Source organism: Orcinus orca, chromosome 4 (genome assembly GCF_937001465.1).
Source record: "Orcinus orca chromosome 4, mOrcOrc1.1, whole genome shotgun sequence".
Classification (NCBI taxonomy): Eukaryota; Metazoa; Chordata; class Mammalia; order Artiodactyla; family Delphinidae; genus Orcinus; species Orcinus orca.
The window spans coordinates 17058830-17073183 of record NC_064562.1 but is presented as its reverse complement, the minus strand read 5'-3'; positions in this window follow the sequence as shown (position 1 = coordinate 17073183).

The window sequence follows — 14354 nt, the reverse complement described above, 5'->3', positions numbered from 1 at the left end:
TTTTTGGCACCAGGGACCGGTTTTGTGGAAGACAATTTTTCCACGGACCAGGGGGTGGAGGATGGTTTTGGGATGATTCAAGCACATTACATTTATTGTGCACTTTATTATTACTACATTGTAGTATATAATGAAATAATTATTCAACTCATAATGATGCAGAATCAGTGGGAGCCCTGAGCTTGTTTTCCTGCAACTAGATGGTCCCATCTGGTGGTGACAGGAGACAGTGACACCTGAAGTGTGTTGCTTATGTCCATCTACTCCGTAATCTCGTTTCCGTTGCCATCACTGCAGAAAACCCTGCTTCACAAAGATAGGATGTTGGAAATGGAAGCAGGCTTTTCAGTGCTTTTGTGGCAATCTCAGGATATTCCACCTTGACTTTAATCCAGAATGTATGGAGATTTGAAGCTGTTTCAAACATACTTTTAAGGCCACCATCATTCGCGATCTCAAGCAGTTGATCCTCTTCCAGCACGGACAAAGTTGATTCACCTGGCTTATTCACAAATGGGTCGCGGATCCATTCCTTCCCAGTTTGGGGGTCTTTTGTGGTTGAGAAGTAATGCTCAAACTGTTTTGAAAGCTGAGATAAGAGATCATGCACGAGCTGGGAGAAAGAAGGCCCTGGCTCAGTCTCTTTCAAAATCTCTGCTAATGTTTGAAACATGTCAACAATCCCAATGTTCATTCATCGCCCCCATAATTCCAGTTTGGCTTTGAAGGCAGCCACTTTATCTGCCGACTTGAACACAGTTGTCATTCTCCCCTGAAGTGACAGATTGAATTCGTTGAGCAGGGTGGACATGTCACACAGGTAAGCACGTTTTGTGACCCATTCTGCATCACTGAAATGTGCTGTCAGTGGTGACTTTTTCTAAAAGAAATCTCTGGAGCAGCTCTCATAATGCAGAAACTCTTGCCAGTGATCTGCCTTTAGAAGCAATCTCACTTCTGTGTATGAGGGAAGACATGTGTGCTCTGCGTCCATCTCCTCATGGAGCTGTGGGAACAGACATAAGTTAGGGCGTGTACTTTAATGTAGTTGATAATTTTAATCACATCCTGCAAAACATCGTTAAGTTCAGGTGACATCTTTCAGCTAGCCAGCATTTCTCTATGGATGACACAGTGCATAGACTCACATTCAGAAGCAGCCTTTTTGACCCAAGTAGTGAAATCAGAAAGCTGTCCAGTCATGGCAGCCACTCCATCCTTTCATAGACCGACACAAAATAACCAATTCAGTTTTCCTGATATGTAATAATTCAAAGACTTGAATAGTTCTGCAACTGTGGTGTTAGTTGGCAACAAAAGTACACATAACATATCCTCATGAAAAATATATCACACAGAAACAAGCATTGTTGCCTTGTTGTCAACATCAGTAGACTCGTCAACCTGGATTGCGTACTACGGTGACTCATTAATCCTCTCTAACAATTGTGCCTCAATATCTTCTGCTACTTCATCAACTCCTGTAGTTATGGTGCTAGCCAAAAGAGGAACAGGTGCCACCTTTTGAACTGCAGCCTCTGCTAAAAGTTCACAACAAATGTCCTTAGCAGCAGGCAGGATCAACTCTTCACCAAAAGTAAAGGTCTTCCTGGCTTTAGCAATGCAGTTAGTCACTAAGAATGATGCTCTCAGTGCAGACACGTTTGATGAAGTGGTGGTATTCAATAATTGCTTTTGTTCTTCGTGTTCACATATTTTTCTTTTGAAAAACTCCAAAGGCTTGTCTTTTAATGTAGGGTGCTTGGTCTCCATGTGGCGAAACAGTTTTGAAGGTTACATGACTTCGTTGGGTAGCCAGTCATCACATATTATACAAAGCATGGTTGGAGAATGTGAATCACTTGTTGCAATGAACCCATAATTTATGTAGGCCTCTTAGTACGTTCTTTTAAATGCAGCTTTCTTTTTGTTGTCAGTCTTAGAGCCTTCTGCTGTCTCATCATTGGGTCTTTCCCCCTTTTCAAAGAAGCTCTCCAGCGACATTTGTTTTTTTACTCATTTTGGCTAGAGTTAGCTTGTGGGCTTACGAAAACTGTGACTGAGACAAGTGCACAGTGCAGGAAAGAGGCGTGGATGGAAGTGGTAAATACAATAATGGGTGGGCCATGTGCGGACTAAAATAAGTGTCGGATTCTGACTTAAAGCCTGCCACCAGATGCAGCTGTACAATTGAAGTACGTCAACTCACGTGCCCCTATAAAGCCTGCCACCAGATGCAGCTTAATTGTCACTTGCCACTCACTGATAGTTTTTGTTTTTTTTTTTTTGCGGTACGCGGGCCTCTCACTGTTGTGGCCTCTCCCATTGTGGAGCACAGGCTCCGGACACGCAGGCTCAGCGGCCATGGCCCACGGGCCCAGCCGCTCCGCGGCATGTGGGATCCTCCCAGACCGGGGCACGAACCCGTGTCCCCGGCATCGGCAGGCGGACTCCCAACCACTGCGCCACCAGGGAAGCCCTCGCTGATAGGTTTAATATGAGTCTGCAAGCAGTTGATTGATTACGGTCTCTGTGCAGTGAAACCTCTCTGCTAATGATAATCTGTATTTGCAGCCGCTCCCCAGCACTAGCGTCAATGCCTCAGCTCCACCTCAGATCATCAGGCATTAGATTCTCATAAGGAGCGTGCAACCTAGATCCCTCACATGCGCAGTTCACAGCAAGGTTCACGCTCTCATGAGAATCTAATGCTGCTGATCTGACAGGAGGCGGAGCTCAGGTGGTATGTGAGCGATGGGGAGCAGCTGTATATACAGATAAAGCTTCACTCACTTGCCCACCTCTCACCTCTTGCTGTGCAGCCTGAGCCTGGTTCCTAACAGGCCACGGACTGGTACTGGTCCATGGTCTGGGGACTGGGGACCCCTGCTCTACACTTTAGAACCCAACCTTTTAAAAAAATTAACTTTCCTTCTGAAGAGACTGGAAACCGAGGCAATCATTCTTTGTACTAAAAAGAGTACACTAAGTATTTAACTATTTCCAGTTTCCCTCTAACAATGAAGAGGGATATCTAGAATTCATTGACTTTCCAAAGGGAAGTGAATGAAAATTATTGAAACTCAAAAATAAATGCATGAGGATAAAAAGAAAATCAGAATGGTGAAAATAATGTATTTGTTGGGGGGGAGGGGGAGGGGGAGGGAGAGGGAGAGAGAATCCTGGACAAAGAAACATATAAAGGAAGGCATTCACAGATGTGACGGTATTAGGGGAAACAATGAAATTTCTGGCTCAGGCATTTATGGAATATGCGTAGGAAATGTGAATCCCACTGCTTTCTGACCTTTGTTGTTTTAATGCAAAATCATTTTTTAATTGTAATTTTGTTTCTCTGTACATGTTTTTCTCTGGCTATACTGAAGATTTTCTTTGTCTTTATTTTTCAGCAATTTAACTTTGACATATCTAGGCTTAGATATATTTGTGTTTATATTACATGGAGTTTGTTGGGCTTCTTGGATTTGTAAATTGATATTTATGACATTAAATGTGAGAAATTTTGAATGCTTATTTCTCCAAATATTATTACTACACCTTTATCTTATTTCTATCTATCTGGCAGTCACATTACCTCCATGTTGGCTTGTTTGATATTTGCTTACAGGTTTCCAAGTTTCTGCTTATTTTTCTTAAATCTTTGTTTCTCCTTGTCCTTAAGATTGAATAATTTCCTTTGATCAAGTTTGTTGATTTGTTTTTCTGTGATCTCAAATATGCAAATGAGCCCATCTAGTACATTTTCCATTTCATTTATTATATTTTTCAATCCTGGAATTTCCATTTGGTTCTTTTTTCATATATTGCTATGTATTTACTCAGATTTACTATTTGCTGAGTCATTGTCATCATACTTTAATTCTTTAAAAATCATTTCCTTTGGTTCTTTGAACATAGTTATAAGAGCTGCTTTGAGGTCTTATTCTGCTAAATCCAAATCTGCCCCCTCTTATAGAAAGTGTCTTTTTCCTGAGTATGAGTCACACTTTTCTATTTGTTTATATGTCTTGTGAGGTTTTGTTGAAAGTAGCCATTTTAGCAACTCATTTTAGCAACTTATAGTTGCAACTCTGTATTCTGACTCTTTCCCTCTATGCATTTTTATTGCTCTTGTTTATTTGTTTAGAAACTTCTCAGTACTAAAAATGTCAAAAGCAAGAGGAGTAAACATAAATAGGCACTTATAAGCCATATTTGGGATAATTTAAGCATCTCTTAAAATAAATAATAAAATGACAATAGTATATTATAACATTAAAATAAAGACATTGATGAGTCTATGGAAGATACTAAAAAAGAGGGAGGGGAGGGCACTCTTCTTTAATATCAGGTCTTAGCAAAAAAGTACTAAATGATACTAAATATATTATGGAATTAAAATATTGCTATTTTGCAACTACCAATTTAATAAATAATTTAGGAAAGGATCATCAATGAATGAGAAAAACCATTACTGAGTTAAAACAGCCATCAGATATCATTACACATTTGTTAGAATAGCTTGAAAAAATGACAGTATCAATTACTGTCAAGGATGTGGAGCAATAGGAAATCTCATTGTTTGCTCGTGGGAATGAAAAATGGTATAGCTACTTTTGGTTACAATTTGGCAGTTTCTTATAAAACTAACATAGTGTTACCATAGGATCCAGCAATTGCACTTGTATTTATCCAACTGATTTGAAAACTTATGTTTACCAAAATTCTATGTGCAAATATTTACAACAGTTATCCCCCAAAATGGAATAGCCAAGATGTCCTTCCAAAGACGAATGGATAAAAAACCCTGTCATACCTTCATGCAATGGAACACAATTCATTGATAAAGAGAAATGAATGCAACAACTTGCATGAATATTAAATGCACATTGCTAAATGAAAGGAGCCTGTATGTTAAGGTTATATATTATATCATTCCATTTATATGACATTTTGGAAAAGGCAAAAATATAAAGGTGGAAAACATCAGTGGTTGTCAGGGATTTTGTGAGAAATAAATAGAAACACAGGGAATTTAATTTCACAGATGTGAAACTTTTTAGGATGATACTATAATGGTATACATATTACAACGTGGATTTGTCAAACCTGTAGAATTTTACAGCCAAAGAGTGAAACTTAATGTATACATTTAAATTAGGAGGTCAAGTGATCCCAAGATGAAATGCAAATTGTGATAAAATAATCTATTGCATTACAAATGTATGACATCACTGAAGGAGGTGGGGAGAAAACATGTTGACCCAAGTGACTTTTAACAAGTGGAGACTTAAGACTAAAGAAAAAAGGAATGGTACATAAGCACTGTACTGTAGTTAGTGAAATTGTTTCTCACAGGTCTATGAGATAACAAATCTGAAACCACTGTACGTGTATACTGGGACTGAGCAAACACATAAATGAATTATGGATGTTGGAAGCCAGGTTTCTCACTGTTGGAGTTACAAACAAGCAAGAGAGCAAAGCTAGAATAAACCATTTAATGCTGGATTAAGTTGGAGACATCAGTATGAACTCATGTTTGGTTTAATATTGACACAAAGGGATGTAGATATATAAATAATTATAAATATGGGTTTATATACCATATTTATCTATATAATATATAATCTATATAATTAGCAAACTATTAATAGTTTATTATAATAATATGTTTATACATAGATAGATTTCTAAGCTCTGTATTCTCAAAAAGCCTAGAAGCAATGACACCCCGGCAGCAATGAACATGTCCAGAGCCCAGATCTTGGTTTCTAGTGGAAGGAATGAGGGCTCCTTGGGGAAATGGATGCTTATAAGTCTGGGACAGGAAATATACAAGATAAGCCTGGAGCATCTTGTACCAGAAAGTAACAGAATATGTTAGAGAAGCACAACTGAACTACCTTTTGTTGACCAAAGCTGGAACAATTTGAACAAGAAAATAAATAATGTAGAAATGAACTATAATGTAAAGTAAAAATAAATATCTGTAAGTCCATACTTATACAAATAAATGATTGAATGAATAAATATATAAAATGGGGAGAATAGACAAATCTTCACACAGATTAAAAATAATTTATGAAGATACTCCTTGTTTCAGGAGGTGGAACATAGAACATCATCGCTTAAGTGTGGGCTCCCCATAGTGATTTCCTACAAAAGAGTAGAGTATGGTAAGAAAGAAAAGGAGTAACTTTACAGTGGTGAAGCCTGACAAACACTACTCTAGCCGTGTGATCAAGGTTAATATCCACAGTCGTAAGTCATGTTGATAGCATTCACCCCTGATATGATGTGATGCACTTTACCTCTGTGGCTTTTCTTTCCACAAACTCATAATTCTAGTCTAATCATAAGGAAAACATCAGCCAAACCCAAACCAAAAACATTCTATAAAATACCTGATTAGCCCTCTTCAAAACTGTCAACTGTCTTGTCATACAAGAAAAGTATGAGAAACTGTCATCGTCTAAAGAAGTCTTAAGGAGACATGGTGACTAAATGTAATGTGATATCCTGGATGGGTTTCTGGATCAGAAAAATAACATTAGATAAAAATCAAATAATCCAACTAAAGTATGGACTCTTGTAATAATACATCAATGCTGTCTCATTAGTTGTGACATATATGTCATCCAATGTAAGATGTTAAAAACAGGGCAGTCTACTTATGGTAAATATAAGAACGCTCTGTACCATCTTTATATATTTCTGTAAATCTAGAAATATTCTAGAATAAAAATTTTATTAAAAAGAAAACATTGGATAAAGTTTAGCAGGAAAAAGGAAGTTTGCACAGTTCAAAGAATAGCTACACAAATTGTTTTTCATTAATGGGGAAGGCACCTTTATGATGGAGAAATCTAGAGGATAACACTTTAATCAAGTGATCAAATTTTTCACTGCCAAATATTGAACAGTTATACACCATATGCCTCCTGATATGATGCACAGAAAATACAACATCACTATTCCTGACAAAAATGTTTAACCTGGTCTCATTATGAGGATACCATTAGACAAATCCACATTATGTAATGTTCTACAAAATAACTAAAATTTATTGGATAGCTAAAAGCATTCTTAGCTGGAGGGTTTCAGTATTCAGTTTTTTACCTAACACAATCTGTTACCATGGCATCAGGGATGCAAATCTAAGGATGACTTGGAAGGATCACTTGGACCTAGTGGGAGAATAGAATACATGTTATGGTCAATTAATGTGTTGCTGCATAAGAAGAAAGAAAAAATACAAATTTAACTAGGAATTTGGATCAAACAAGTTAGAGATGAGCAGGCATAGTGTCAGTGACAGAAAGATTTAAAGTTTGAAGTTTACCTAATGCTGAAACTTTGTGTTAATTCTAAATTCTACTTCATGATCTTGGGTATAAGAAATATTCAACTATTTTTCTTTGCTTTTATCAGTCACTATACCCACAGAGAAAGTAATCATGTAAACAATTTTGGAGCATAAGATTTCTTTTAAAATGGAAGAGATTATTCATGTTTTTAAAAATATAAATGACAGAATCATCTTTTAAATGTAGGAAATAGTTTTGTATCCATTTAAGAGGTAGATCGGTTATGCCATCCTGGTTGACAAAAAATTTAAACACTGCTCTGTTACATTATCTTGTCTGGTTATGCAGAGAAATTTGCAGCTTTTGACTGAACCACTTTCATTACTGGATCATTAATTTCAGTTTCATTGGTTACATTTTATAAAGTTAAGTAAAAAGACAAAGTTGTAATAAAGTTCTGTAAAGGGACAAAGGTGTAAAGACACCTTCCCACCACTGTGCTTTTTCTTATTTGTTTTTTAGTATTTCAGTAAATCTCTGTGAAAACCCATATTTATTTCACACATGCTGTAGGTAATCCAATCCTGGTAACAGAGGTTGCATTCTTATCATCAAGCCCTGCACTTGTCTTGCTGCACTTGAAGCCAGTTTTCTTCTTTCCTCCAGCTCTGTGATCTGTTTCCTAGCACCTCAGCACTACAAATTTCTGGCAGAACCTCCCTAGAATGGGTTGACTGGGTTATTTGCCTTTGCCCCAAGCTTTGCAGGCCCCCTGTAGCTGGCTATAAGAGGCAGTTGAGAAAGGAGAGAAGTGCAGTTCGCCAGCTAGTACTGAGGAGAGACATAACACGGACACCTTGAGACTCATATTCAATTAACCTTCCCTGCCTCCCAGCATTTTCATGGCCAAACTGCTAGCATCCACACAAGTTATAGTCAATTTAACAAATATTTACAGAGCTCCTACTGTGTGGGTGGCACTCTGCTAGAGCAAGGAGGATAGGAGAAAAGGGAAGGAGGTGACTGATGAAGAACAGGGGGGAGAGCTTTGGAATTAAATAAAATGGGTTCAATTATTTTTAACTTTTCCCTCATTGACCTGTGGCCTTAAGTAAGTTAACTTCTGCAGTTATTTTTTTCCCCATTTGGATAGACCTAAAGAGAATTGTAAAAAGGTAAAATTAACTATGCAGCCATTTTTAAATTTTGGATAAGGCATTAACAAAAGTTAAAATTAAGCAAAATAGAGTGAATAAATGTAACATTTTAAATTACGTGCCTGCTACCTTGTAAGTGACTGAGAATAAAAATTGAATAAAACTAGTTCTGAGAAGCAAACCAGAGTTCGGAAATACAGGTAAAACTTTCTGAGAGGAGGCATTCAGATAGGCTGCGCTAGGTGGAGATCAAAAGTCCAGGTTATCTGGTGGAACTGAATTATGCATTTGTAGACAGGTTAGCTACAGAGTGCCTTGATAGCATGCCAGAACAGATAATTGCATTCATTCCTGGAACTGCAGTCTAAGTGGGGTAGTCGAAAATTTAATAGCAAATTATAAAAGAATACAGGATGAAACAAGTGTTAAAATGAGATACAAACCACAGAGCCAGAAACCTAGAATAATTTATTCCAGCTAAATTGAGTGGAGATGACAGGAAAAGTTACATAGGAGAGGTAGCATCGCATTGGCTCTGGGGATAATAGTGGTGGGTATCAGAGGCAGAGAATGGGAAAGAACTTGATCGAAGTCAACTATGTGAGAGCACAGGAAGTTTTACAGAAATACAGAAGTATTACAGAAATTATGAATACACCAGAGGGTTGTGATATATGAGTGCAATCGGTGATGAGTTTATATTTACAGAGGGCAGGGAAAGCTGCATAGCTAACTTAGGGAGAAAGTTTATATAAGGAAGAAAATGAGGCCTGAGGTCTTAACCCTGGAGTATGCCAATATTTGGAGTTTGGAAAGAGGACGTAGATCTAGCAATAGATAATGAAAGAAGACATCTATGTAAAAGTTCTCATCACAAGAAGAAAATTGTAACCATAGATGGTGATGGATGTAACTAGACTTATGGTGATCATTTTGCCATATATACAACTATCGAATCGTTATGTTGTACACCTGAAACTAATATAATGTATGTTGATTATATCTCGATTAAAAAAAGAAGACATCTATGGGGTAGGAAATAAATCAGGAGTGTATGGAAACTAAAAAGGCAAGAAGAAAGTAATTCAAGAATGGGAATTAATCATTTGAATCAAATGCTGCTAAGGTTTGAGTAAAAAGGAGACAGGTAGCTGATAGTGGACTTAGCATGATGGATGCCTTTGGTGATTAGGAATGATTGGTTTAATGGGTTTGTGGGGATGAAAACCTCCACTAGTTTCTAGAGAGAACAGACTTGAGAAATTGAAGACAGGCAGTATTGACAGCTTTTCTAAGGAATTTTGTCATAAAGTTGTGTTATATCTTTTTATCCTAAAGGCTAGCAGAGAAATGTGGCTGTGAATGGAGGGAAGGAGATCCAGTCAAAGCTTCAGAACTGGAAGCTTCAGGGATGAGAATCAGGAAGGAAACCTCCTTCCCTATCCTATGGATAGTGTGGAGTTTTATTGGGCATAATAAAACCAGCACCTAGAAAGAAGCATGGAAGACAGCTATGCAGACTTCTGACTATGGTTAGGCCAATCATATGCCAGTATCTTTCTAATAAATCCTTCTTTAGCCTAAGTTAATTAAAGTGGGATTTTTGTAACCTAAAGAGGCCTGGCTGATTGAGTAGTAAAATATAATCACCTAAACTTTGAAAATATTAAGTGTGAGGTGTCAAAAACATCAGCAGATTTTGGAGATTCAGACCTGGAATTCATGAATGAGCTCAGAACTGTAATTTCCTAGTTTGGAATAGAGAGGACAATCAAATTATTAGGCAAGACGGAGATTGCTTGTGTGTCCAGGCATGGTAGGAGTATTTTTAAATGTGTATATAAATCAATATCGTAGAATACATACATGTGAAGAACAGATGACTAAAGCCCACAGAAGGCAATTTCAAGAAAGGTAATCAGAGACATGAAAGAGAAAAAGAATGTAGCGTCATAAAATGTAAGGGGCGCTTAAGCATTTTAGGGAGGCATATGTCGTCGTGTGTCAGGTTTTTTCAAAGACAGTAATTATGATAAAACTACTGGACTTCATAGTGAGGAACTTCGAGAAAGCAATTTTAGTTTAAGTAGTAAAAGAGGGAATCAGATTATCAGGTTAAGTTAATATGTCCATTGACAGAAAGGAGACAACAAGGGAGAAGTAATTTAAGTAAAAGGAAGGAGAAAAATGGTAACTATAGAGGGAAGACTGAGAATGAAAGTGAAGGATCTTTAACAGTAGTGATGCTCGAGCATATTTGTTGATGAAAATAGAGGAGCAAGGGAGAGGGAGAGACTGAAAAGCAAACAGTTAATGGATGCAGCAAGGATGAGAATGCCAACAGGGGAGGAAGAGTTAGCATTAGAAAGAAGGCGGATCAAGTCTTTGTTGAAAGTAAAATGACAGAAGTAATAAAGGCAGAGATATGTTAGGTGAAAAAGTGGGGAATTTCTCTGTTTTGAAGGTGATAACTGAGAGTAAAGGGGCCAGATCTAGAAAAATAATAAGGCTGTAGGTCAGCCAGAGTAGCAAATAAGGTAGATAATTATCCAGAAATGAATAAACAACGCTGCTTCTTCCCTTCCTCCACTTCTTCCCTTCCCTAGAAGTCTATCCTTGATTTACAACTAGTTTTAAGTCTATTAAACACCCAGGGACTGTGCCATCAAAGGATAGGATTAGGAGAGCAAATACTGGAGTTTGCTTTGGTATCCAAGAGGATGACTTTAGATTCTGTACCACAAAGAAAACCTTGATTTCCCAACACAAGAATTAACCTTTCCAGAATGTTATCTTGGTATACAAGCAAGAGCAAAGGACTATTAATTAGCTGATGAAAGTCTTTCTGTAGGAGATGATTGGTTTTAGAGGAAATTGGTAGCTTCTACAGGGCAGCCAACTTTGTGCTGCCCTACCCTTGTGATAAGTAAGGAGTTCCCATAAGAACCATCATCCTCCTTTACAACGGAGACTCTTGATACCGTGATACCGGAAATACATCCTTCAGAGGATTATAAATGAATATGCGTGTATAGAAAAATACCATCCATTTACAAGTTATGGATCACCTTCAAGTTTACTGCTGGTTCTTTATGTGAACTCTGCATCAACAGAAAAACACATTTGCTCTGTAGCCTATGACTCTGATACACTGAGACATTGTAATTGCTCCGCATTCCTGAGTAATCATTTTCTGATGGGTTTATTGCCACCTCTGCGTTATCAGGGCATGGCACTGTTACGGACCCTGGTGATAAATTACGCTGTAGAGAGGGATAAGACAGTGCCACTTTAACAAGTGCAATAAAGCACTTTTTATATTGGGAGAGTTCAGTGCATTTTCCATTTATCATACACCCTCAGTGATTTTACACAGATTTTACACTGTTGATTAGCTCATTAGTGGGGTTAATTGGATACATTAACTGGCAGAATTACAGCTTGACTATGAACCAGAGGCTGCAGCATTATAAATGACAGACAAACCACAGACATGCATGGTCAGCCTGAAGGAAGTTCTTCTCTTTGATTAACTTTCATTAGATTTTAATTTTCCCCCTCCCCACTCCTGTAATTGACTCCACATGAATATTTACTATGGATTGGATAAGTGAATAGATGGCGTCAATACATATTTTGAATATTTCCTCTCCTTCAACCATAAGTTTTCCTGAAAAATAATAAGAAAAAGAGCAGTTTAGGAAAGTGATGAAACTAGTCTGTAAGAAATCAAGAAATGAATGTCTAGAAATTCAATAAATTTCTCCTCTTTCAAAAGCTATATTTTTACTGAATCCTTGATAATACGTAGTGTGAATTAATTGTTTCCTCATGGGCTGCATGTCAGTATCCCAAGGAAGCATTTAACAATACAGATTTCTGGACTGTACCCTAAACCTACTAAATAAAGACTTCTAGGAGTAGGCCCAGGAATCTTTATAATTAACAAATTCCCCAGCTGATTCTTACACAATGAGCTTTACATTGTGGTTAAAGTAGCATGTTAGTTTGCATTGAACATCAAGCAATGTGTAGTATTCACTTAATTAAATGACTTTAAATGGATGTGATACTATTTGGAGAAAGGCCAAGGTCTTTTCAGAAGCAAGAGAAAACTTTTTCTGTAGTTCAAATTCTCTACCAGACTCAGGCTTTAAGTTTGCTGAAGTCTTTCTGAGTCTCTTCTCCCATATTTTCTTTAACTTTTTACTTCTACGAGTTGTAATTGTCTTTATGAAAAGAAATTTTTAGTGTTATTTCTTTCCTAAGAAATTGTATTTGTCCCGGTGGAAACTATAAGTATAGAAACTATGTGTAATTTACTTACGTTTTTGATTTGTTTATGTTTTATATAAAATACTGGTTGGCAGTGGAAAGAGCATAAGACTAGCAATGTGGACCTGGGCTCCAGTGTCAGCTCTGTCACTCCCCTTTGTAGGCACCTTGAGAAAGTTTCAAATTCTCTGGGCCTCAATGTACAATTCTTAAATTGGAAATAAGTCATACCTCATGTGCAAGGCTAGTGATGAAGATTAAGTGAAATTTTGAGTCTATGTGCATTTCTGAGAATGGTAGGAGTTGGAAAGGATCATCTCCAGAGGAGCGGGAGAGAAGGAGTGTGGCACATCAGGCAGCTAATTCACAAAGCAACGGATCTAAAAAAGGAAAGGTATTTCACGTGGACAACATGTGCAAACTGTGTGGAGATCAAGGAAGTTGGGATTAAAAGAAACCCGATGATAATTTCAGGTAATTCACCCCTACCTCCCACTTTTCAGGCAGAGAGGAGCAAGCATGCATATAAACTGTTATCCATGAAGCAAACACTGAATGAAGAGAAGGCAGAAGATAAAGGAATTATTTGTAGTTGTAGGAAAGAAAAACACAGGAATAGAACGGGGAGGAAGAAATAAGAAAAACAAAAAGCTTTGTCTGTGAGTTCTAGGAGAAAAGAAAGCCAGGAGGGCCAGGGAGAGAGAGAAAAATCTCCCGTACAATATTGCAGGAAGGGAGTGGAAGGCCTGTTATTAGGAAAATCTACATAAAAATGCATGGGAACGATTACCAACAAGTTACTGTGTAGTTGGGGCTTTGATAAATGGATGATTTAACTGAACTGAACCCAAAGGCTGCATTTACAGAGATTCTGTTTTGGAATTCAGTGCTTGATTTGCATTCCATAGTGAAACTTTTACTCTGAAAAATGTTTTACGAGGATAAATATTGCTACTGAAATTCCACTAGGAAAGGTAAAGTCAGTGCTCTCAGTGGTTTTCCGTAGGTGTGAAGTAAAACTTTTAAGACATACTGTATCGTGACTTTTGTTAACAAGATACTGTGATGTGTTTAGGCGGCCTTGAATCCAGAGATAGCAAATCAAAACTCCAAACTCAGTGACTCATATGTTTAAGAAACTTTAGGAGTCTGGCATATCATTATTTTTCAGAAAAATTATTATTTGCACTATTTTGGAGGGGGACCCTCAGGCACGGATTTTACCTTCTTGGGTTATGTAATATTTTGTTTTAACTACCTTAATGAGCTTTTTGTTAATAGCAGCCCCAAAATATGACAGTGCCGTCTCTTAAAACTCAAGAACTAAAAAGTTTCCAAATACATTCATTTAAAAAATATTTTCTGGGCTTCCCTGGTGGCGCAGTGGTTGGGAGTCCGCCTGCCGATGCAGGGGACACGGGTTCGTGCCCTGGTCCGGGGGGATCCCACGTGCCGCAGAGCGGCTGGGCCCGTGAGCCATGGCCGCTGAGCCTGCGCGTCCGGAGCCTGTGCTCCGCGGCAGGGGAGGCCACAACAGTGAGAGGCCCGCGTACAGAAAAAAAAAAAAAAAAAAATTCTGTGCTATCCAAATAAAATGTAACACATTAAATAA